The sequence below is a fragment of the Ornithorhynchus anatinus genome, chromosome X5, assembly GCF_004115215.2.
Source record: "Ornithorhynchus anatinus isolate Pmale09 chromosome X5, mOrnAna1.pri.v4, whole genome shotgun sequence".
Lineage (NCBI taxonomy): Eukaryota > Metazoa > Chordata > Mammalia > Monotremata > Ornithorhynchidae > Ornithorhynchus > Ornithorhynchus anatinus.
The window spans coordinates 38,022,129-38,049,446 of NC_041753.1; the positions used below are offsets into that span (position 1 = coordinate 38,022,129).

General features: G+C 40.2%; 1 protein-coding gene across 3 annotated transcripts in view; it reads right to left on the reverse strand.

Annotated features, from left to right (window-relative positions):
• The window catches only part of LINGO2 (leucine rich repeat and Ig domain containing 2), a 900,663-nt gene that overhangs the window by 529,593 nt on the left and 343,752 nt on the right, over nt 1–27,318 (reverse strand). For all 3 annotated transcript variants that reach the window (XR_005659686.1, XM_039910913.1, XM_039910914.1), the window contains one exon: nt 20,604–20,686. The gene's annotated coding sequence lies outside the window, so the exon portion shown is untranslated. The remainder of the gene's footprint in view (nt 1–20,603; nt 20,687–27,318) is intronic.

Genomic DNA, 27,318 nt, shown 5'->3' on the forward strand with positions numbered 1-27,318 from the left:
TAGTTTCATTCCTTTGGCAATATTTTAACTAACACAGCTTGCTTTTCTTTTCACATTTATGTTCAGGCTACTCTCAAAAGAGCTCATTCTCAACATCAGGTGCAAAATGATTGGCAAAGATCATTCCTGAAGGTCAGTTTGCAAGGAAATCGAAAGAGCTGTGCTACTGCTTAGAGATGGGTTAGTTAACTCCCTGACAACTTACATTGAAAAGTCCCAGAAGCTGTAGATTCTGTGTCACCAAACTCCAAATTCACAAGTGACTGAAGTATATGCTGCCCATATACCACAGAACATGGGTTAATGAAGGCTCTGACTGACATCTCACTTCTGTCAAAGAATGGAATTTTGCTTGGGTTTCACACTGATTTTTAGTTTGCAGTGGGTTTTTTTTTTCCTACCATCAAAAACAGAAAGTCTGAGATGCCTGGAAATCCCTTCATAGTTCGACTATCATAGATAATGTTACAATATCACAGCACAAGTACTATGTTGTTAAAATTGTAGCCATTAATGATTCAAAATTTTTACATGCATCCACTTTGTAATATGGTGTTCTTCTGTCCAACTACTTGTTTGTTGTACCAACTGCCTCAGTGCGGATACAAGTGACAGGGCTGAGAGAGTGGTGAGTGATGCTGCACAAACCACTAGCACTAGCAGTCTCTTCATGCTGGTTCTACGTCCTGAATCTTTCTGACTGGACTATGTCTCATCTATCATTATGACAGAGATTCCATCATCTCTAATGAAAGATTTCCATCAGCAACATGGAAGAGAAGATGCACAAATTATGCTACTCAGTATATTGTTGAATAATTTAAAGTTAATCAAAGAGACAGAAATCATAATGGAAAGTCAACATGGCCCTGGGGAGAGTGACGACAATGGAACCTCAAACTTCCTACCAAACTGAATGCTCAAAAAACCCTGGTAATCTCCAAACATCTATTGAGCTGGGCTATCTGAAACAATCCCTAGAAGATATACTGGTTTCTCAAGCAGTATTATCGGTATCTCCTGCAAGCCATACTTGACACTAAGAACAAGATTATCTAATGATATATTGTTGATCAATCAGTTCGCCAGCATCAAGGCAATGCAGCTTCATAGGTGAGTGGACGTGAAGAGAATCAACATTAGTAGTAAGATTCCCATTCAGCAGAGGCTGAATAGTTAATAGGTAGAGGCAATACAAAAACAGGGAGGGCAGAATAGGTATTTTTCAATAAATGGTGGAAGACAATCTCAAACTGTGCAACACTGCAGTGGCCTGTTGGGAGACCACTGCTACTGACCAGCTTGGCAGGTGGCAATCAGAAGAGGTGTTCTCTTTGAGCCAATGCTTTGCTAAATTCAGATATCAAGAGGCAGTCTTAAAAATGATGACAAGCACTGTACATTGTGATGTGCTCACAATGTGGAGTGATTCATCAGCCACACAATGGACCTTTCAAGAACACCTTCATACATGGATATTATTGTCCCTTCAGTAGTGTCACTTTGAAAACTGTAGGATAGCAATTTACCAATGGATTAAAAATAAAATTTAACTCAAATATGAATTATGGTATTTATTAAATGCTTCCTATATGCTAGCACTGCACTATGTGCTGCAGTAGGTACAAAGTAATCAGATCCAACACAGTCCCTGTTCCACAAGGAGCTCACAGTCTAATATGTGGAGAGAGGGTACATTATTCCTCTTTAACAGATGAGAAACTGAAGCTTAGAAGGACAAGTGGTGTGCCCAATGTCACACAGCAGAGCAGTGGCAGGACTTGGATTTGAACCTGGGCATATATGTTCATTAAGACACCAAGCAAAGAATTCCCTAGTTCATTATGTTGGATCACATAATGATGCATTTTAAAGGATTGATAATAGTTGGATGGAAAGTTTGGACAGTCAAAGAAAAGAAAAGCAACAGGCATAGAATTAAATATTAAACTGCTTTTCTAAAGAGTTCACAAACTGCTTAAGATGTTAAGGCTTATTAGAGAACCAATAATGTTTACTGAGTGTCTACTATACACTGAGTACTATACTAAGCACTTATATGAATATAATAGAATTAGAATGCTTGATCCCTGCTCTCGAGGAGCTTACAATTTGGAGGAGAAGATAGATACTAAAATAAATTATATTAGTAGTAGTAGGAACAGTATTTATTAAGTGCTTATTTTGTGCAGAGAGCTGAATGAAGTATTGGTCCCCTTGGGGGTTCCCCATCCCTTGGGGGTTCCCTATCTAATTATAAACAGGGAAGAGGTTTTGTGGAGGCCTCATGCTCTTCATGCACCTAGAAGCAGCTTTTCTCTTTGGCCCAGGGGGCCTGAAGCATGCAGGAGCAAGCAATAAAGTATCTACCAACTTCATTCTATTGAATTTTCCCAACACAGTAAGCACTCAAAAAATACCACTGATGAGGATGTTGATGATGATATGTACGGGGGGAGGTGTAATTCCCCTAGTGACTAGGTAATGGAAAATTGGTAGTTGAAGGGGATATAGGGGATCTATGAAGGGGAAATAAGAATTTAATCAGGGAAAGTTTCCTGGAGGAGATGTGGCTTCAGAAAGGCTTTGAAGAAGTGAAGAGCAGTAGTCTGCCAGATATGAAGAGGGAAGGAGTTCCAGGCAGAAGGAGAAGAATGTGGAAGAGCTTGTCAGCAGGAGGAATGAAATTGAGACAAAGTGAGTTCGTCAGCTTGAGAAGAGGGAAGTGTGTGAGCTGGAGTTTAGTGGGAGAAGGAAAAGGAAAGTAGGGGAGGACAGAGCCAATTTGAGTGCCTTTAATGGTCAGGAGTTTTTGCTTGATGCAGAGCAGCAGAGATTTGAGGGGAATGGGAAGATGTTCAGAAGGGTGTTTTAGAAAACTGAACTGGGAAGCAGGGTGAAAGAGAGACCGCAAAGGGGAGAAGCTGGAGAAAGGAAATCAGCAAAGAGGCTGATGCAGTATGTCAAGTCAGGCTATGATAAATGCCTGGATCAGCATGTGGCAGTGTAGATGTAGAAGGAGTGGATTGTGGAATTGTGAAAGAAGAACCAACAAGTGCCAGACTGAATATGGAGGTTGAAAAAGAGGGAGTAGTCAAGAATAATGAAAGATTATGGGCTTTAAAACAGAGAGGATGGTAGTTTTTTCAACTGTGATTAGAAAGTTAGGTGGAGGAAAATATCTGGGAAAGAGGTTGAGTCAGTTTCGGAAATGTTGACCTTGTCGTGCCAGTAGGACATTCATATAGGACATCAATCTCTTCACTACAGCCAAGCAAAGCAACTGTGATAATTACCACCTCCCATTTCACCACCGAGGGCACCTGCTCCCACCATGCTCTGGGAACTGGGCAATAGGTAGAAAAACTGTTGGTGTGCTTTCTCATCAATCACCCCCAAGACTGGACAGCCAGCCATATACTGACTCCTTAGGACCTGACATTGGCTCTCTTCTACACCATAAGGAAACTCCACCCATCCTGCCTTCAAATACTCTTGTGGGAAAGAGAAGAGCACCCACAACATGAGGCCTCCACAAAACCCCAGAAAGACTGGTGGCTGCTAGAGTAGTCATTGTGCCTATGGATGTGTCTTGGGAGCCTGAAATGCTGCTCCTCTAGCTTATCACCCTTCTTATTTTTGTCTTATTTTGTGAGTTTGTCATTGTGTTTTAGGCTTTTTTAGTGCTTTATTATCTCATTACTCCTGATGTGTCTGTCTCCAGTTTTCTCTCCCCCATATATTATTATTAATGATACCTGGAGAAGCAGCATGGCCTAGTGGAAACAGCAGGGGCCTAGGAGTAAGAGGACCTGGGTTCTAATCCCGGTTCTGCCACTTATCTGCTGTGTGACCTTGGGCATGCCATTTCATTTCTCTGTGCCTCAGTTACCTCATCTGTAAAATGAGGATTAAGACTATGTGTCCCATGAGGAAGATGGGTGGCATCCAAACCAATTAGCTTGTATCTATCTCAGCACTTAGCACAGTGCCTGGCACAGAGTAAGTGCTTAACAAAAATCATTTAAAATAATAATGATGATGTTGATGATAGAATTTAAGTTCATTCATTCAATAGTATTTATTGAGTGCTTACTATATGCAGAGCACTGTACTAAGCACTTGGAATGTACAATTCAGCAACAGATAGAGACAATCCCTGCCCATTGACGGGTTTACAGTCTAATCGGGGGAGACAGACAAAAACAATAGCAATAAATAGAATCAAGGGGATGTACATCTCATTAACAAAATTAATAGGGTAATAAAAATATATACAAATGAGCAGACGAGCACAGTGCTGAGGGGAGGGGAAGGAAGAGAGGGAGGAGCAGAGGGAAAGGGGGGGAAAGGGGGCTTAGCTGAGGGGAGGTGAAGGGGTGGGCAGAGAGGCAGCAGAGGGAGCAGAGGGAAAAGGGGAAGCTCAGTCTGGGAAGGCCTCTTGGAGGAGGTGAACTCTCAGTAGGGCTTTGAAGAGGGGAAGAGAGTTAGTTTGGCGGAGGTGAGGAGGGAGGGCATTCCAGGACAGCGGGAGGATGTGGGCCAGGGGTCGATGGCAGGATAGGCGAGAACGGGGGACGGTGAGGAGGTGGGCGGCAGAGGAGTGGAGCCTATGGGGTGGGCAGTAGAAAGAGAGAAGGGAGGAGAGGTAGGAGGGGGCAAGGTGATGGAGAGCCTTGAAGCCTAGAGTGAGAAGTTTTTGTCTCGTGCAGAGGTTGATAGGCCTACTGTTAAGGCCTACTGTTGATAGGCCTACTGTTAAGTACCTACTGTGTGCCAAACACTGAATTCTGCGCTGGAGTAGGTACAGGATAATCAGTCAGACATAGTCTTAGCCCCACATGGGGCTTACAGTCTCAGGAGGAGGAAGAATGGGTATCAAATCCCCATTTTACATATGAGGAAACTGAGGCACAGAGATGGCTAGTGACTTACCCAAAAATCACATAGCATGCAAGTGGCAGGGCCAGAATTAGAATCCAGGTCCCTTGACTTACAGGCCCATGCTCTTTCCAATAAGACAAAGTGCCTTCTAAGATTGTGAGGAGTCCCTGAGGTATAATAACCATGTCTAAGTCTCACCGTATATTCTTTTCCAATGCTTAGTAGAGTACTCTGCCCACAGTAACACAATAAGTGCTTAATAAATACTCCTCCTCCTATCATCCATGCAGATATGTCCTATTGGTCAGAAGAAATACTAGATTGCAGAGAAGAAGAAATGTTAAAGCTAGTTAGGTGGTAGATTTTGGAGTCCTTTGCATCAAGGTGATAGTTCAGGCTATCAAAGGGGAAGAACTCCACAAAGAAATGAATCATTCAATAGTATTTATTGAGCACTTACTATGTGCAGAGCACTGTACTAAGCGCTTGGAATGTACAAATCGGTAACAGAGACAGTCCCGGCCCTCGTTGTATTTACTGAGCACTGAACTAAGTACTTGGGAGAGTTAGTAGACATGATTTCTGTTCATATGGAGCATATGGCCTAGACAGGGAGATGATAGACATTAAAATAAATTATAGATGGGGAAAAGCCAAAGTGTAAGGATATGGACATAAGTGCAGTGGAGCTGTGGATGTAGTGAATATCAGGTGCTTAAGGGGTACAGTCCCTAATGCATGTGATGCAGAAGAGAAGACAAATAGGGGAAATGAGGCCTTAGTGAAGGCCTCTTGGAGCATAATCTATAAGAATCATTGCATATATTATACAATAAAGAGTCTGGTATATGGAAGGAAGAATCATTCATTCCCAAAGCATTCATACAGGAGTAGGGTGGTAGTGGAATTCTCCCTTTTCTTTGTGAATGATGTCCCTTAACTGTTAATATTATGTACTTATAGGCCTGAAATCAAGGCAACTTGTACAATTTGGTGGGGGAAAAGATCAGGGGAATAAAATTTCACTTGCAGAGAGAGGAACCTTTCGAACTCTGGGTTTATGTGAACAGAAGTATGGCTTAAAAGCTCAAATTAGTTTTTGAAATTACTTGAATAAGCTCAGGAGTGTGCTCTGCTCTTTCACATTATAGCCAAATGAAAGGAGCAGATGGCGGAGGTCCAGTATTGAAGTTTAATGTATATGTATTTTGTTGATTCCTGAGGCTTCTTGCGTGAAATTGTAGTCTACTCAAGTCACATCCCCCATCAGTTGGGATAAGGTACACCAAAGTTTCTAATGTGCTGCACAGTACGTAGGTGGGAATGAGAAGTCATCATTATGGGGATCCTGGCTAGGTTACTACCTAATCTTTTATGTGTTAATTCATTCATTCATTCATTCAATAGTATTTATTGAGCGCTTACTATGTGCAGAGCACTGTACTAAGCGCTTGGGATGAACAAGTTGGCAACAGATAGAGACAGTCCCTGCCGTTTGACGGGCTTACAGTCTAATCGGGGGAGACGGACAGACAAGAACAATGGCACTAAACAGCGTCAAGGGGAAGAACATCTCGTAAAAACAATGGCAAATAAATAGAATCAAGGCGATGTACAATTCATTAACAAAATAAATAGGGTAACGAAAATAATGTTGGCCTACACATATCACATTCTCACTTCTACATGGACTCATTTTTTCTAATATTTTGGTTAAGCATCTCTTGGCTATGATTATATTCAATTTTCTAATAAATGAACATAAAATTTGTATTAAGCATTTGTAACTAAGATTAACAATTACCATTAAACAGTGTTAAGATCTTTCAGCACCAAGAATACAAAAATGTGTATGTATGTAATATATGGGTGGAACCTTTATATTTTCATGGTGGGTGCTCCTTAATGAATAACATAATTTAGCAACCTAATTTAGAAATGGATGATATAGTTGTCAATGAATTACCAAATGAATAAATTAAATTAATGAATGAATTAATCAATTAACTAACCAAGAAGTCAATTAATTAAAAGCACATCTCCAAGAGGCCTTCCCCAACTATGTTCTCACTTCCTCTTCTCCCACTCCCTTCTGCGTCATACTTACACTTGAATTTGCACCCTTAACTCACCCTTCCCTCAGCCCCACAGCACTTATGTCCATATCTGTAATTTATCTATATTAATGTCTGTCTCCCCCTCAAGACTGTAAGCTCATTGTGGGCTGGGAACGTCTCAGAGGTTCCCAACTCTGTTATATTGTGCTCTCCCAAATGCTGAGTACAGTACTTGCAAACAGTAAGTGCTCCATAAATATTATTTACTGATTAATATGAAGCACACAACGGGACAAAAAAACGCCATAGTAATATTGGCTGAAAAATCCAGACTATGGCATATATGAGTGTGTGTCAAGGATGACAGTGGGGGTATGGGTGTGACTGGAGAGGACAGTACACAACCTGTGCTTGAGGGTCCCATAGAGGAGGGCCACTTGAAAAGGCTGGGATAGCTTCCCTTCTCCCATCTACCACCACTGTGGTTAAGCCCAATCTGACATAGGAATGGAGAGTGAGGAGAAGCTTCCTTCCCTGCACTGGGACATTGGGAACGTGGTGCCAACTGGACCTGGAGTGACTAAATACTAGCCCCCTGTGACTAGCAAACAACTGCTGTTGTTACTGGTGTTACTGATTTGTTAATCTTAGCCTTTTTTTTCCTGTTGGAAGAAATGTGATTTTAAGAGGGTTTGCAAGATAGGGAGAGATATGATATGATACAAAGAGGGGAGTTTAAGGCCAGAGGGAGAATGTGGGCAAGGGATCAGTAGCAATGTACAGTCCAGAGTATGAGGGCTGGGTTGAAGTAGGAAATCAGAGAGGAAAGGTAGGAGGGGGATAGGCAAGTGAGTATTTTAAAGCCAAAATAAATGAATAAACATATGTTAATAAAAATGCTCTCTGAAAAGATACATTAATTCACAAATGAATAGACACATACAGTTTAACTCTAGATAAACATGAAAAGTCATAGGGCACAGGCATCTAGAAAATTATAAGGCTACAAAGCTGAAATACTCTTCTTGATGGGGACGGGTGGTGGTGGGAGAGATCAAAACTCATCAACATTGGCCCTCTTCCAAGTATGGGGAAAGTTCCATTAAATGCAGCACTTAGCATCAAAGAGCAAGTCAATATCACAAACGAAAAGGAGCTAAAATACAATCAAACCTCAGGGGCTGATGCCTTAGTTCTCAAGTACAGATGTTCTGGGAAGTCCATGGAGGTGAGGGAAGATGACAGCACAATACCTTTATGAAGGAATTGAAGTTATTGCATGCAAGGAGAGTGAATGTGATATGTTTCAAAGACAACTGAAGCACATAGTGAAGCATCACAATGGACATCTGAGCTCCAGCTACAGAAGGTAGAAAAGGTGGTGAATTACAATCAGCCTTAATTAAGGAAGTTGCTTTGCAAAAACCTGATATGCTTTGTGAGAAACCAAAAATGGGGATCACAAAAAAGCACCATGTCCGCCTGACAGAGTCAATGGATTGTACAACTTGAATGACCCACCCACACAAACACTGTGACAGATTTTTTAAAAAATGAATTCCAGATTAGCTCATTTAACCACACATAAATGTAGGGAAACCACCACACCAAAATGTGGTTCCAGAAGTTGGTAGTAATGGGTAGAGTGCCTTACAATGCCCAGGCGAATAGAGCACCAATCCTCACTCTGCCTCCCATCTCAACCAAGGCTGCAGACCCATAGATTAGAATGAAAGGCAAAAAGCAAGAAGAATAGGAATAGAAAGTCAGTGCCCTCAACAAAGTGCTGAATGACACGCATGGCATGAATGCTCTCACAAAAAGTGATGTGTCCTATGACACTTATGCCAGTTCCCACAGTCCAAGGCAGGGGCGCCACCCTAACCTGGGAAACACTGTGGGCACTACCCGGCCCAGCAGGGTCACAAACAGGGGGAGAGCACCATACCAGCATCAGACTGCATCATATGACTGGCAGGAGGAGAGAACACCATGTTGGGTCGTAGTTTGACCCCTTCTACCAAGGGGGAGATTTGCTGAGATGCTCTGATAATTCATCAACCAACCAAATGCCTCTTTTACAAATCACACCCGTCCCAGCCCCGTTGACATTATTGGAGGTTGCAGAGACTTCAAGGAGTATTGGGACAGGGTGTCAGCTTTTGGATTTGTCGAGAAGGAAGTCATAGGTAATCTTGATGAGAGCTGTCACAGTAGAGTAAAGGGGGCGGAGACTGGATTACTGAAAGTGAAGGCACTTTTCCTCATCTCCCACTTCCTTCTGCGTTGCCCTGACTTGCTCCCTTTGCTCTTCCCCCATCTCAGCCCCACAGCACTTATGTACATATCTATATTTTATTTATTTGTATTGATGTCTGTCTCTCCCCCTTTAGTCACTCATTCAATCATATTTATTAAGTGCTTACTGAGTGCAGAGCGCTTTACTAAGAGTGGTGAGCCCAGAAGAAGCTGCCTTTCTAATGACTGTTTGTGATCCCGCAAACAACAAGGGAGAGACTTTGCTAAGGCACTGATGGGCTTTACTTATGGGAGGTTATTGGGGGCCTGTGGGGGCAGAGCATGGAGGGAGGCATCATTTTCCCTCCCTGTTCTACCCCCTAATGGGCCTGGACCAATCAATGACTGCCATGTAGAGCCCCTGCTGCAACCCCTAAGGCAGATGAGGTGGTCACTTTGAACTGCAAAGGGGGCACTTGGAGGTAGTACAAGCATACAGAGAAGCAACAATGAAGCACGCTGAGGGCACCCAGTAGCAGTGTGGAGTGGACTCGCAGGAGGTACAGAGGGAAGCACCTGCAGCAGCAAGAGAGCAGCACTTGGAAGCAGAAAGAAGAAGCATTGGCAGAACAGGCTCTTCTGACCACAGACCGCTATTGGACCCTTGAGTGAATGAGTGTGTGTATGTGTTACTCCCTTGCATGCTGGTAAAACTAAGTAAAAAAAACTTTCCACATTAACCTTGGTGATCAGGGTTGGTTTGACTTCTATGTGTCACTGAGGCTTCCCTGGTCCAGGTAGGTCCTGGTTGGTACAAACCTGGGGACTCGTGACACTAAGCTCTTGGGAAAGTACAGTGCAACAACAAACAGTGACATTCCCTGCCCACAACATGCTCCCGGTCTAGACAGTGAGCTTGTTGTGAGCAGGGAATGTCACTGTTCATTGCTGCATTATACTTTCCCAAGTACTTACTAGAGTGTTCTGCACACAGTAAGCACTCAATACATACAACTGACCAAATGAAAAGGAGGTGGAGGAGAGGATGTAGATGTAGGTGGTATACACACTCTTTTTGACGGTAGTATATACATGAATTGCTTCAAGTAGAGATCAAGAATTTTGAACTGTTTTTGGAATACCTGTGAAGGTGCTCAGTTAAGTAAAATGTAAAGAAACAAAAGTTGTCATAACTTTTCTGTGATCCCTGGGAGCAAAAAATAGCAAATATTTTATTGAAAGTCTACACATATATTTATTTATTATGAAGAACTAGGGATCTTGTACTATCATTACCTAGAAAATTATACGGACATTTCAAAATCCCATCTTAGTCTCACAGTAGGCTGTATTTATATAAAGGATATCTTGCCCTTCAGGAATTCAAAAATAACTAGTTTTTCAAATACACAGAGCATGCTTCCTCTAATATCATAATAAAGTAAGCCTTTCACACAGTTTTGGATTATGCCATACTATTGTTTTGATATATTCTCCATTTAACGTTTATTATTACTTCAACCCAAGTGTCACTGTCTATTGACAATAATTCTCTAGCGAATTATTGCCTTTTTTTCCCACTGGGTTAGTTTGTGATTAATCAAGTGTAGCACAGCATTTAAATGAAATGAGACCTTAATCCAAAAACATCTGGCTTGATGCATAGGATTGTACAACAAGGGAAAGCAAAAATGAATGGTTAAAGCAGTAAGACAATAGAGAATGGGATTTTACAAGCTATGGAAGGATTGCTCCTCCAAACTTCGGGATCACAGAAGTATCATTCCATGTCTTTTGAACACCAATTTAACTTTCTTTTTTGGGAAGACAGATGCCTTCAATATATTTTCCCCCATTCCTTCTTGGCACCAACTCCAAACAGAGATGTTGAAGGAAGAAAGTATAGGAAGAGTTGGAGACTGAGTTGAAGAGTGGATTTCCACCTTTGGTCCCTCTGGCTCGCTGTCTCTCTCTCTCTCTCTCTCTCTCTCTCTCTCTCCCTTTAAAGAGCTTTATGTGTCTAGAGAATTTAGATGGAAATCAGAAATAGCCTTTTGTCTTTCAAACTTGGGAAGATGATTAGCCCATACCAAATCATATGTGAAAAGGTAAATCATGCTTGGCAAGCTAAGCCTGCAGTTCCAGGGACCAGACTAGAGCTCCCCTGCCATCATGGCTCTGGATGCTACAAACATTGCCTAAGGACTGGGAAAGCTCATCTCTCTCTGCCCATCATCACTAGGTAAAAGACCTGCCCTGCAGGTGTAGGTTGGAAAGCAAATAGGGTGGGAAGGAGCAGAAACCTATCTTTCCAACATTTTACAGCATTGGCAAGTTGGTGGGAAAGACAGCCATGCCTGGAGTGGGGAGGAGTCCAAGAATTATTCCCTCTCAAGAGGGATGCACTGCCGATTGCCTCCTTATTGCTATCAACGTTTTTAAAATATTTTTTTTTACCATATTTCCTTCTCAGTGCACCTGTCCCCTTTTACTCCCTTCCCCTTCTCTACTAAGGACCCTTTCTGATTCAATATATTAATAATAATAATAACAATAATGGTATTTGTTAAGCACTTACTATGTGCCAAGTACTGTTCTAAATACTGGAGTAGATACAAGGTTATCAGGTTGTCCCACGTGGGGCTCACAGTCTTAATCCCCATTTAACAGATGAAGTAATGGAGACAAAGTGAATTGACTTGCTCAAGGTCACACAGCAGAAAAGTTGCAGAGTGGGGATTAGAACCCATGACTTATGACTTCCAAGCCTATGTTCTTGCCACCATTTCCTCAGTACTTAGTGCAAGTAAGCACTTAACACATATGAGAAATAAAGATACTTGAATCTGTCACATTTGATATTTACCCCATCCCCATCCCCACAGCACTTATGTACATATCTTTAAATTATTTACTATGAATTATTTATTCATGTTACTTTCTGCCTCCCCCTCTAGTCTGCAAGCTTGTTAACATCAGGGAACATGTTAGTTAATTCTGTTATATTGTACTCTTCCAAGCACTTAGTATAGTGTTCTACGATGGTAAGTACTCAATAAATATCATTTATTGATTGATCTAGAAAAACCAGAGTTCTCTCTGCTCTAGAGACATCTAAGAACTACTAGCACATTAAAGAAGATGATTAAAGAAGTTGCTTTTCAAATAACACTGCCATATATTTTCATTTTCCTTTACCTTGTCCAAATGATATCACTCTCCAGGCTTTAAGTAATTGTCTCTGTTAAACCCATGAATCAAAAATGTTGCAAGAAATTATGGAGATCTATAATGCAAATATTTACATTTTCTCTTTTGCAATGTACTTGCAGAATATTTTGCAAGGATTTTGCTTAAAATTAGGTTTCTGCCCAATGTCAAGAGAATAATTTTATTTTAACAGTGCCCTGGGCAAATGTACAAGTGATTGGATAAGCCTACTCTTTCTCCTTCAGGTTCTTCACCATATTATCAGGCAAAGCACTCAATAAATAAGAAGCAATCTATGCCTGCCTCCTATTAGTTTTTTAAAAAGTAAAACACAAGGTACAAGTTGCCCAGTAGCTATATTTTAATCTGAAAAGGGGTTCATCTACCTTGTAAAAATAATTATTGTGATTGCATGATTTCAATTCTTACTTTGGTGCTATGATATTCAAATTTTGTTTGAAAGTCTCAGGAAGGATGCAAATTTGCCTGCTAAGACTTTGAACAAAATGGTGCTGCCCATATGTCCAGAATAATGCACTCTGCCTCTAATTCATGGGTCCAGCAATGTGGAAGTGGGCAGGCAAGGGAACATGGATGATGCTGAGATTAAAATGCAGAAGGTCATGCCATCTGTAATATAATATTTTAAAATACTGGTCTATTTTCTAACTCAGTTCTTAGTGTCAGGAAAGAGAAATCATGCAGAACAAAGATCTTGCTTTGGCACAATCACCAGAAGAAGAAAATGTGAAATGAAATGATCCAGAAGTGATTCAGTTAAAAAAAAAAAAAGGAAAATACCTACTATTCTCCACAATGAGAAAGGAATGAATTGTCAGAACAGCTGTCATTTAACTATCTCCTCTTCTATTATATATCTCTGACATTCCTTGAAGTATGAAGCATCAATTTACTATTCTCCTGAAATCAGTGGTGACTTCTAGATGTGCAACAATAGCAGGGAAGAACTGGAGAGTGGAAATGGTGGTAACGTTTTAAGTAATTTTATTAGACAATCCCAGCCACTGATGGAAAAAGGATGATAGTGAATTTGATGGACAAGCAAAAGGCAAGTTATGAAGAAATTAAAAATTGGAGTTACACTATGAAACTCAAACTACAAATCATTTCAAAATAATCTGGTTGATATTCTTAAAAAAAAAAACTTGTTTCTCAATCCCATCTTCTGAAGAGGTAAATTTTTTTTTTAGTTTGACATACAAAATCATTGTCTTTATGCAATAAAGATACAAGGCATAAAGACCTGAAGAAAGCACTCTGATACCCTAGTCCCACTATACTTACATGAATATTCTTATACTCTATTTCCCCTACCCCTAATCTATTTCAAAGTCTGACTTCCCCCTGTAAACTGAAAGCTCCTAGTTGTCAGGCACCACATCTCCCAGCTCTGGTGTATTTTTCCCAAGAACTTAGCACAGTGCTCTGCACACAATGAGCACTTAATGCCATTGATTGAAATGCATATCTAAAGGGGTTTATTGTCCAAGTCATGGGGACTCCACTTTGAGCACTCCGCACTTGCAGTACAAACATATGACCCACTCGGCTTGATTTGAGTGAATTATGAATCAATGGTCTTTCCTGAGTGATTACTGTGTGCCGTGCTCTATACTAGGCACTTGGGGGAGAACAATACAGTAGGGTTGAGAGGCAAGTTCCCTATAGTCTAAAGGAATGAATAAATCCAACAGTACAAGAGACAAAAATTAGGGATAGTGTTTGTGTACAATTCTCAATTAATGATACTACAGTAGAGACTGTTAAAATTCTGTATTTATAAATCATGGTGATTTTATAAAGGTAATATGAAATTACAGAGAAGGAAACCCATGAATAAGAAACAGGTATTCTTTTAAAAGGGAAACATATATTCAATCAATGATATTTATTGAGCATTTACTGTGTGCAAAGCACTGTACTAAACACTTGGGAGAGTACACTACAACAGAGTTGGTAGGCACAATCCCTACTCACAAGGCGTAAGTGCCTACTACAATGCTCTGCACATAGCAAGCACTCAATAAATACCATTGATTGACTGAAGACAGATTTGGAAGGGGAAGAAAACAGGAATATCTTCCCATCAATATCCATCATTTTTTAGACAAAGACCAACTGACACTTATTTTAATTCACTCAAAAACACATATGAATAGACAATATCATTTTTATTGAACAGTGGTCCCTGGGCCACCAAACCTTTCTGCCTTGCCCTCTTCTCTCTGTAATCATGAGTGCAGAGAGAGAGACAAAGAGAGAGAGAGAGAAGAATGTCGAGTTGACCTCCTCCAACATTTTTGGACATTCATCCTATTCATGCCAGGATGCTGTGGAATTTAAACTAAGTTTACATTGAGCATAATAGAAGTACAGGTGCTTTTTGCTTTTTTAATGGTATTCATTAAACCCTTACTACGTCCCAGGCATTGCACTAAGTACTGGGGATAGATCGATATAAGATAATTGGGTTAGACACAACCCATGTCCCACATGAGGATCAGTCTTAATCTCCATTTTACAGATGTGGTAACTAAGGCACTGAGAAGTTAAAAATGACCTGCCTAAGGTCACACAGCAGACAAGTGGTAGATCTGGGATTAGAACCCAGGTCCTCTGACTCCCAAGCCCCCACTCTTTCCAATAGGCCAGGCTGCTTATTTATTTATGTTAATGTCTGTCTCCCCCTCTAGAGAGTGAGCTCACTGTGGTCAGGGAATGTGTCTATTTGTTGTTGTACTCTAGCAAGTGTTTAGTACAGTGCTTTGCATACAGTAAGTGCTCAATAAATATGATTGAATGACATATAACTTTATCTCACTCTTATTCCAAGACAGACTATTTCGAACATGGAATAGGTGAGAGAGCAAATGAATGGCTTTCTTTCTAGTTGTGAAGATGTCACTATTGTTAACCAGTGAAATGCAAGGACACATGATTTCATTTTAAGTTTAGATCCCTCGTGAGCAACATTAGGTCCAAGAAACTCTGAATTAATTATAAGCATACCCTGGGTTTCAACCACCCCATACTACAACCAACCCAGGGATCATCTGGCATTTTTTGCTGCCTTATCCCCGTGTACACCTAACTGGCCACAAGATTTGGGTCAGGTGGTACAGGTAAGTCAATTCTTTCCAGCTCTATGCAAACCTGGACTGAAATTAAGCAATCAACAAAGAATAGGCCTTGTAGAAGTTCTTCCCATAGCTTGTGTTGCATTTTCAAAGCACTGAAGAGATCCCTGATCAGATGACCAAACTCACTGGTAATCTCAAAAGGGATTTTAATTTAGAAATGGCTGATGCAGATGTTGATGAGTTAATTGCATCTTACTGAAGAGATGCATTGTTTGATGAGAACCTCATTGAACTTCAACAATCAAGCTCATTTTTTCAAGAAGCTAGAACAGATGAAGTTGCTTTGTTCCTACCATCTAAAATTTGAGAATTAAAAAAGTGTAAAGTTTTTTTTAAAAAAGGACGATGATCATAGTGGAAAGGGGAGTTCAGAAGTGCACAGAGGTGGTCAGAAAGTGTTAGCCTGCCACAGGTATTTTGGGAAGAAAGGAAGAATGCTAATATTGAACTTAAATTGAATGAATTCTTCACCAGTGTAGAGAAACCACTACCTCAGACAGCAGAACAAGCTTCTACTTTTGCAGTGCCTCATAGAGGTGCAAAATCTTGTTACATCTTTTCATTTGTTTAATACTGTGATGTAATGCTTTGAATTACTTTAATAAAGATAAGGACGAGTTAGGATATAAGGATAAGAATAAGGAATAGGTAGGGTTCATCATTACAATCTATAAATGGACTATCATACTACCTTCTCAGAAGTTCTGGAATGTATCTTAATTTATGATGTAATTCTATTATAAACATAACACAACCACATTTTCAAAGTACATAGTCTGAGTGCATCATGAGGAATGTCTACACTTCTTTGGTGTTTGGCATATCAGGCCCCTCAGGCCTAGCCTGACATCAAATAACTAATCCATCCCAGAATACAATTTTGACAAAACTGAAGATAGGATGGGGGCCTTGAGTGATGAAAATATGACCCCAGAGGTAATAAGAGATTCTTTACTTCTCTTTCTAACCAGCAAAGATGGTGTTATTAATGGCATTTACTGAGCACTTACTGTATGCAAAGCACAGTACCTAGTACTTGGGAGCATACAATACAACAGAGTTGGTAGACACATTTCCTTCACACAGTCTAGAGGGGGAGACAGACATTAAAATAAATTATGGATATGTAAATAAGTGCTGTGGGGCTGAGGAAGGGGGTGACTATCAAGTGTTCAAAGTGTATACAGATCCAAGTCCATACGTGATACAGAAGGGAGAAGGAGTAAGTGAAATGATGGCTTAGTTGGGAAGGCCTCTTGGAGGAGATACAATTTTAATAAGGCTTGGAAGGTGGGGAGAGTGGTGGGCTGTTATATATGAAGTTGGGGGGAGTTCCAGATCCTAGGGAGGATGTGGGTACAGGGTCAGCAGTGAGATAGATGAGATCGAAGTACCGTCATTTGATGTTAGAGTACTGAAGTGTGTAAGTTGGCTAGCAATAGGGAATCAGATTTCAGGGGGTCGAGGAGAGGAAGTGGTGGCAGAAGGTGTAGACAACTGGCTCAATGAGGTTGGAAAGGAATGGTAGGAGGGATATGGGGCAATAACTGGAGGGAGATGTGGGGTCAAGGGAGGGTTTTTTTTAGGAAAGCAGTGGGGAAGGAGCACTGGAGAGTGAACAGTTGAAGAACAAGGTCAGGGAGTGAGAAGGGAGGGGGCAAGTGTTTTGATAAAGTGCAAAGGGATGGGATGGGAGGCACAAATGGAGCGGGTAGATTTTGAGAGGAGGCAGGAGATTTCTTCTTGAGATACTGCTGGGAAAGAAAGGATAGCTGAAGAATGGGCAGGAGAAGGGAGGGACTGGAGAAGAGCAGGGGAGATTTTAGGGAGATCATGCCTGAGGGTTTCAAATTTTTATCAGTAGAGTACATGACAAGTACATGGTAGTAGCAAATTACCTAGCTTCTCTTAAAACATTTCTTTAATCCTCTCTATTACAACTACTCCATTTCAGCTCACCAGAAAGCACCTATTTGAATGCCCTGCTTTCATTCTTGTCACATGTTTTTCCCAATGAGACTAGGATCAATTAATCAATCAATGGTATTTATTGAGCACTTACTATGTGCAGAGCAGTTTTATATACTAAGAACTTGGGAAAGTACAATACAACAGAGTTGGTAGACACATTCCCTACCCACAGTGAGCTTACAGTCTACAGAGAGAGACATTAATATAAATGAATAAGTTAAGGATATATGCATAAGTGCCGTGGGGCTGTGGGTAAGGGGAACACCAAATGCCCAAGGGGCACAGATCCGGGTGTATAAATGATGCAGAAAGGAGAGGGAGCCAGGGAAAAGAAGGCTTATTGGAGGAAGTGTGACCTTAATGAGGCTTTGAAGATGGGGAAAGTGGTGGCCTGGTTTATATGGAGGGGGAGAGAGCTCCAGACCAGGGAAGGACATGGAAAAGTGGTCGTTGGCAAGATAGTTGAGATCGGAGCACAGTGACCAAGTTGGTGTTAGAGGAGTGACTTGTGTGGGTCGGGTTGTAGTAGGAGATCAGCGAAGTAATGTAGGAGGGAGCAAGCTGATTGAGGGCTTTAAAGCCAATGGTAAGGAGTTTCTGTTTGGTGTAGAGGTAGATGGGAAACTAGTGGAGGCTCTTGAGGAGTGGGGAAATATGGACTGAACTTTTTTTTTGAGAAAAATGATCCGAGTAGAAGAGTGAAGTACAGACTGGAATGGGGAGAAAAAGGAGGCAGGGAGGTCAGCAAGGAAGTGGACACAGTAGTCTCGGTGATATGATGAACATTAGATCGATGCTGGTAGTCTGACCGCATTCTAGAACTACATCATTAGTAACTGTCTCTTGCTGAGTACATTACCTTTGAGATACATTGCATACAGGAGGCCTGAGTGGAACTGCTGTAAAAAAAGGTATGGTCACTGAGGTAGGGAGCATGTCTACCAACTCTTTTGTACTCTTCCAATCACTTAGTGATCAGAGAAGCAATGTGGCTCAGTGGAAAGAGCCCAGGCTTGGGAGTCAGAGGTCATGGGTTCGAATCCTGGCTCTGCCACTTGTCAGCTGTGTGACTGTGGGCAAATCACTTCACTTCTCCGTGCCTCAGTTACCTCATCTGTAAAATGGGGATGAAGACTGTGAGCCTCATGTGGGACAACCTGATTACCCTGTATCTACCCCAGCACTTAGAACAGTGCTCTGCACATAGTAAGCTCTTAACAAATACCAAAATTATTACTTAGTACAGTGCTCTACCCATGGTAAGTGTTCAATCAGTATCACTGACTGATAGATTGGTATGGTGTCTGTGGTAGTCCAGAGCTCACAGCCATATCTAAGCTTCAGACTTTAGGCTTTCAATTTGGTCTGAATATTGATGCCATGCTGTTGCCATATGCTATCTTTCAGTCTCCCATTAGCCTTCTTAAATCAGTTTTCTATCTTCTTGCCTATCCTTGTGTCATTGGAAATTACACTGTCTAGGTAGCAGAATGTGGCAGGCTTCAGTTCTCTGTCACCACTGGAGACACTTGATTTTATACATGATTTTCCATGTGTTTCTAGTACATAATTTCAGTCTTCTTCACCCTAATTGTTAACCCATGAATTTGATTGATTCCCGAGAAGTTGTGCCTAATCATCTAAATTTCTTCTGAGTTATATACTTCCACAGTGTAATCAAATTAATCAATCAATCATACTTATTTAGCACTTCCTTTGTGCAGTGCACTGTACTAAACACTTGAGAGAGTACACTATAGTCACAGGGAGTAGGAGTTCCTGTATGAATGATTCAAGAATGATCTATGTTGCAGTCAGAAGGCTGAGTGGAAAGAATGTTTCTAAAGATTGGTATTAAACTCTGACACCAGTTCCCAGATATATTGTGGCATCCACAAGAGTGACAACAAAGAACAGGTTGAATGTCTGGTCATGATGGGGAAAGGTTCAGAAAGCCCCCATAAATCCAGACATGGCCAGAAAGATCATCTTGGAGTAATTTTAAGATTGTGTTCACCTTTAAAGGACAGCTAAACTATTTTATTAATAGTAGTTGTCCTATCCTATTGTGGTTTTCAAGTATTCTTATAAGTTCTATAAACTCCCTAAAGAGACCTTGAAGTTCTAACATCCTTGATCAGGAAAGGTGAGGAAGAAGCAGGTATAAGGTAGGTGATCTCCCCCAAAGAAGAGACTGAAGCCTTCTGTGACCATAGACAATCATTTATGACTAAAGCCTAAGCCAGAACAAGTAATATAGAATTTATACGATTTATTCTCTTCAAAATGCAGATTTTAAAAATGAATAGTAAGGACCTCAGTCTGGACTATGCCACCAGGACTGAAATGCTCTGAAGAGGAAATCTAGAAGGACTTTTCCACCCATCTTCAAGTGCACAGATACCTCTCTAGGAAATTACTATCCATAGTTTGGTGCTTTCTTATGTGTTTTTTAAGCGCTTACAATGTGCCAAGTACTGTTCTAAGCACTGGGGTAGATACAAGGTAATCAGGTTCTCCCACGGAGGCTCATAGTCTTAATCCCCATTTACAGATGAGGTAACTGAGGCACAGAGAAGTTAAGTGGCTTGCCAAAGGTTACACAACAGACAAGTGGTAGAGCTGGGATTAGAACCCATGTCCTCTGACTCCCAAGCCTGTGCTCTTTCTACTAAGCCACGCTGTTTCTCTAAAGTGAATGTCAACAATCTTAATTACAATTACTACTAATCATGCTTTAAAATCAGTAAAATCGAAAACAAAATGATCAGATTCATCCTAGATAGGAATAGAACTTTCTAAATCCAAGTGTGTGCATGTATCCATATGAATACTCAATCTTAAGACTGTTTTTTGATTTTATAACTTTGATAGAGTTGCATATGTAAAAGATGCCATAGAGTGTTTTGAGCTCACCAAAGATGTGTGAGGGCTTCAACTCCTAGCCTTTGAAATCAAGGTTTCCTGAAACAATTTAATTTTATGCCATATTATGTAAAGAAAAAGGAACCATTCCTTCAGCACATGAAAAATTGTGGGGTCCCAAACCTTCCGAAAAGAATGAATGTGAATCAGCATTTACCTGCGAGGATGCGAAATCCAATGAGGCAATTTCAAAATACAAATGGCGCACAGTAGAATTTTCCAATTACAACCCCTTGATCACTGAAAAAGAAAAGGAAGATGAGAGAAAAACTTCAGAGTAATAGTGATCTTCTTAAAATAATAAAATTGAACTAAATTGTGGGGATATTTTCAACAGAGTTCAACAAAGTCATGGAAGAAATACCTTTATGCATTATGGTTCTTATTATTGGTCTTGCTAAGAGCACAGAGCAGTAACAAAACTGTCATCTTTCTGTCAATTCTGGAATGCTAAAATAAACATTGGATTACATGTTTACCAATTACTTCCAAAACATTATTTTTTACATTTAAATGTTTATCCTTTATATGTACATTTTAGAAGGACCATTTTTGATAGATACATAAAATGGCAATGATGATAATAAAAAATACAATAATAATAATAATAATAATAGTGCTATTGGTTAAAAGCTTACTGTGAGCCAAACTCTGTGTTAAGCCCTGGGGTAAATGCAATATAATTATATCAGACACAGTGATCTTCAAATTATTTCTAAAGATTTGAATGAAAGGAATCATCTTCACTTTGAAACAAGTCCCCATGCATGTATAATTCTATCTTGCTGAAAGCTAATTAACAAAAGTGTACAAAAAATTGACATATTGCACATGGATTATTTCAGAAATTTTCTGGCAGAAGTGCAGTTAGCCTAGCAACAACAGATACACACAAAAATACATTAAAGCTGCCATTAATTTCAACAAAAATAATGGAATATAATCATCCACGCATTCTTCATTATATGAAATATTAATCACATTCATTCCACTTAAAGAAGGGTAGGGATTGGACAGTTGGCAATTCTGACTTTGCCATTCACTGAAGATGAAAAAGAAAATAAAACATCACTACAGCTTGATCTAATCCTCCAGAAAGGATCCTTCTAAAGTATATTCCTACTGATCCCTCCAAAAGATAATGTACAGTTATACTGCACCAAATATCTTTTAGCATGAAATGCACATCTCAAGTTTATCAATGATGAAAGGAGTAATAAAGAAAAAAGAGATTTCTGAGTATTCCATATTTCAAGTTTCTGGATTTAAGGTTGCTTTTGTTTGGTGGCATGAAATTTTCAGGTTTTCGGTTTCTTGAGATTGTAAATAGCATTTGATTTTCTTTGATCTTTCAGACTTAAGGGTTTTGAAGGAGCCCTCTTAGGCCCATTAGGTCAGCATAGTTTATTTGAATTCCTTCATCAATTAATCCATCAATGGTATTTATTGAGCACTTTCAATGTACATAGCACCATACTAAAGCACTTGGGACAGTACAGTACAATAGACTTTGGTAGACATGATCTGTACCCATGAGGATTTTACAGACTAGATGGGGAGACAAGACATTAAAATAAATTACAAATAAAGGAAATGGCAGAGTATAGGATATGTACATAAATGCGACCCAATTGCAGAAGTGACACAGAAGGGAGGGTGAAAAGGGGAAATGAAGGCTTAGTCAGGGAGGGCCTTTTAGAGGAGATATGATTTTAAGAGTGTATTGAAGGTGGAGAAAGTGATGGCTTTTTGGATATGAAGATGGAAGGAGTTCCTGGCCAGAAAGAGGACTTGAGCAAGGGGTAGGTGGCAAAATAGATGAGATTGAGGCACAGTGAGTACGTTGGGTTGTAGTACAGTGCTCTGAGTATTTAGTGTAGTGCTCTGCACAGAGTAATCACTCTATATGATGATTAAGATTAGTGAGGTAAGGTAGGAGTGAGAGAGCTGATTACTATAAAGCTGTCAGTAAGGAGTTTCTGTTTGATGTGTAGATGGGCAACCATGAGAGGATTTTGAGGAGTGGAAAGACTTGTACAGAATGCTTTTGTAGAAAAATGACCTGGGCAGCAGAGTGAAGTATGGACTGGAGTTGGGAGAGGCAGAAGGCTGGGAGGTCAGTGAGGAAGCTGATGCAGCAATATTTTCACGTAAAACTTATCATTTTCAATACTCCCTTATTCTGATAGTTGAATGAAAATAGCACTGCTCTTGGCAATCAAGAAACCTGGATTCTAGTTCCAATTCTTCCCCAAAGCCAAAGGGATGCAGGGGAAGAGTGGGATAAATAAAAAGACAATTGGTTTAACTGATGACAGCTGGCAGCAATAAGGGGATTTAGGATGTTATTGCCCGAGATACCTAGCTAGGACATTCCAGAGACGTGGAAGCCCTGGACCAAATGTTTTTACCTATAAATACATTGGGGAGCATTCACCTAGTTTACTGGTGCTGTAGGCTATAGAAAATTCACTATGACAGAAATTACCAGTCATCAATGTAAGTATATATTGCACTAACCTATTAAACTCCTGTAATGAGCCATTTTATAATCTCTACTAGTGTGCTACTGAAATAGTGCTTGTTGTGACAAAAGGTAGCACTCAGAAGGAAAAGCTTTCCTCTCATTCAAACATGAACCGTGCCAAGAACTAATCAGAAGTTATCAAAACAAAGCTTCACAACTTTTGAATAAATTAGTTTGTTTGAGCATAGGCTGAATAATACCCTTGTGTTCTTCTGTATCTCAATATAATCTACATGCCTCAGGCTTTTTCTAGTCCTGAAATCTCCAACTGCTGGTGTTATCTGTAGCCACATTTTCTTAAATGAATTAGTGCCACTGGTTTAGATGACCTTGCTGTATAAATATTATTCTCTTGAAGAAGAATTCAGGTGTAACTTGCCATTCAAAAGCCTAAGGGGCATATTTTCTCCATTTTAAAATGAAGTCATTTACACAATGAATACTAATTAGCTAATTAATTTGTCAACAAAACTAAATGTAAGCAAACAGAAACACCAATATATTTGTAGAATATAATCTGAAAGCAGAAATAAATTAGACATATTAACCAGAGTTGGTTTCTACTTCATAGACTTGCCTACCTCTTGTTTCATGTTAATTTGCACAAAATGTTCATGTTCATTTGTGCAATTCTTCACCACAAACATTATTGCACATAAAGCATTAAAGTAATCCAATGTTTTCACTAATGTTGGAGTATCTTTAGTGTATCACAACTTTTTGACTTGCTCAAACCTCACTGAAGTCAGCTTCCCCCCAACATTACTCATATTCATTCCTATGGTTTACTTTCCACATAATGACCTGTGGTTTACCCAGATATATGTTGCATATGTAAGAGATGCTTGTAAAATAGAGCGGTAAAGTGGAGATTAAAAGCAGGTATTTTTTCACCATCTTTACTGATTACATCCCCCTTTCTCAATACAACAGTGTAGGATGATCAGACCTAATCTTTATCAAATGGGACAGGGCAAGATTTACTGCTACCACTCGACAGCCTCCTTCTTTCTTCAATGGGACTCACTACCAAATTGTCATTATCTGTTCAGGGACCCCTATCACTAAACCTCTCAGGATCAGCTCCAGTAAACGAACAGAGGAAAGGGACTGCAGGCAGAAAAATAGAAAACAGCCAAGTACAACCATAAGAAAGTGACAAAAATATAAAATCCCAGTTTCACAACAAATATCTGTGGTGGCATGTTGCAACTGTGTCAAATCACTGCTTATTTCTTCCCTGACTTTACCTATGGTGTTAGTTGGAAAGCTAGATCAAACCCTTCTCCTGAGCCTTGTCCAGATCATGAATTTGTTTAATCGGCATTATTCCTTTTTACTTACTACATTCCAAGCATTATGCTAAGACCTGGGGTAGATAGAAGATGAGAAGATTATTCCATTTATATGCCTTTCTTGTTACCTACTCAATTAACAAAAACAATGGATGAGAATTCCAAGTACATGAGTATTTTCTGTGATCAAACAATTCATGTAGCAATGTAAGCATACTCAATGCCAGTAAGTCAAGAGCCTGAGATCCTTGACACAACAGCAACTGAATGTGCATTGAGAAACCCATAAGACCTGTGGTCAACTAAAAAAAATGGGATCATATCATCAAATCTTGCAGGGCAGTGAAGTAGCCCTTCATAAAACACTTTAATCTGGTTCTGTGTGGGTCCAAGAGGGTGTAGGACCTGGGGCATGGCAGAATGAAGGGACAATTACTCACCAAGACACCCTCAGGATTAACCCAGTACCACATCACTCATTCCAGCTTTCTTCTCCCACTTTTGAAGTTACCTAAGAAATTTATTTGATGACTGCCAGTTCTCAGGGAGAATGCCAGGAGGAGAACAGAATGGGTTTTCTCCCTCCATAACTGGAAGAAAACATTGCTATCATCCTCCTGTACATTATGACTCAGCTCAATAAAATATATCTTTCCTCTATTATTCATGAAGACAAAGAACAGAATGCATTTACCTAAATGTCATCATATGGATAATTAAAACTGTAAACTGCAAACAAAATGGAAAATAGAGCACTAAGTGGAGTAAACACATATTGAACATCAAGTTCCCCCAAAACAAACAAAGGAAAATGAGGTAGTCTATGGATATGGATGATGCCACTTTAGAACAACATGTTCCCACACAGGCTTAGGTTCTTGACTTTACATGCCAATCACAGCTGGGAAAAACAAAGACCAATGATGATAACTGAAGGACAATGAGGGATCATTTTTCCATGACATTCATAGTAAAGGCATTATCCTCAACTCTTCTCTCACTCAACCCACATATTCAATCCATCACTAAATCCTGTTGGTTTCACCTTAATAATGTTGGTATTTGTTAAGCACTTACTATGTGCGGAGCACTGTTCTAAGCGCTAGGGTAGATACAGGGTAATCAGGTTGTCCCACGTGAGGCTCTCAGTCTTAATCCCCATTTTACAGATGAGGTAACTGAGGCACAGAGAAGTTAAGTGACTTGCCCAAGGTCACACAGTTGCCAAGTGGCAGAGCTGGGATTCACAATATCGCTAAAATGGGAGAGGAGTCTCCATTTCCTCTCCATCCAAACTGCTACCAGATTAATACAATCGCTCACCCTATCCTGCCTGGATTACTGCATCAGCCTCCTTGTTGACCCCCCAGCCTCCTATCTCACCCCACTACAGTCCATACTTCACTCTGCTCCCTGGATCATTTTCCCTACAAAAACGTTCAGGACATTGAGAAGCAACGTGGCTTAGTGGAAAGAGCCCGGGCTTGGGAGTCAGAGGTCGTGGGTTCTAATCTTGGCTCTGCCACTTGTCAGCTGTGTGATCTTGGGCAAGTCACTTAACTTCTCTGTGCTTCAGTTACCTCATCTGTAAAATGGGGATGAAGACTGTGAGCCCTATGTGGGACAACGTGATTACCTTGTATCTACCCCAGTGCTTAGAACAGTGCTTGGCACATAGTAAGCGATTAACGAATACCAACATTATTAACATTATTATTATCATTATGTGTTCCCACTGCTTAAAGAACTCCAGTGATTGCCCATCCACCTCCACATAAAACAAAAACTCCTCACCTTTGCCGTCCCCCCCCCCCCCACACCTCCCCTTGCTACTCTCCTACTACAACCCAGCCTGCACACTTTGCTCCTCTAATGCTAACCATCTCACTGTGACTCAATCTCATCTATCTTGCCACTGACCCCTCGCCCACATCCTGCCTCTGGCCTGGAATACGCTCCCTCCCCAAATCTGACAGGCAATTACTCTCCCTGTCTTCAAAACTTTATTGAAGGCACATCTCCTCCAAGAGGCCTTCCCTAACTGAGCCCCTCTCCTCTTCTTCCCACTCCCTTCTGTGTCACCCTGACTTGCTTCCTTTTTTCTTTCCCCTTACCAGCTCCACAGCACTTACATACATATTTGTAATTCATTTATATTAATGTCTGTCTCCTCCACTAGACTGTAAGCTCATTTTGGGCAGGGAATGTGTCTGTTTATTGTTGTATTGTACTCTCCCAAATGCTTAGTACAGTGTTCTGCACAAAGTAAGTGCTCAATAAATATGATTGAATGAATGAATGTTCTGACTGTAATAGATTTACTGCAGCCACAAACTCCATTACTTCAAGACTCTTTCCCTCCCTTTTTGCCCTACCACTTCCAAGTCTGTACTTAGTTTTCCAGTATGGTTCAGGTTCTAGTACTTTTCCCATCCTCACTCTTGAACTGTCAAATCTGGCAACAGGAAATTGATTTTTTTTGAGGTGAGAAGTTGTGAGGAATGTCTCAACAGGAAAGTCTGCATACATATTTGCTTTCTGATAAATAGCCAGAAACATATGGGTCCCAGAATAATTGAGAGGTTTTAACTCAAATTTCACTTCCTTTCCCTTTTTGCCTCTAAGGGCAAATCAAGTAGTCCTAGGCCTATAACTTTGATAAAAATGATTATTGAATTTTATCTCAGATGAAATTGCAAATATCAACTCTTTATAGCTGCAGAATATTTTACACTGATATTGCATCAAGTCAAAGAAGCAATACAAGGATAATGACTGTATGTCCATCCCATAACCTGTACAGGCAATTTAACAGCTCCAAAAGAAGTCTTTAAGATATCGATACAATTGCTCTGACACTGTAGTTATTCAAGAACATTAATCAGCCATTATTCTTATTTTCCCAAATACTGTGCTCTTTCCAAACTACTACAGGCAAGGGCTACCCTTGTTTATGAACTTCATTCTCCCTAAAGTAGCATTTGCCATTTTGAATACTTTTAATGTGGTAATTTCTAAAGGCATCAGGACCAGTGGTGCCTTTGAATGCA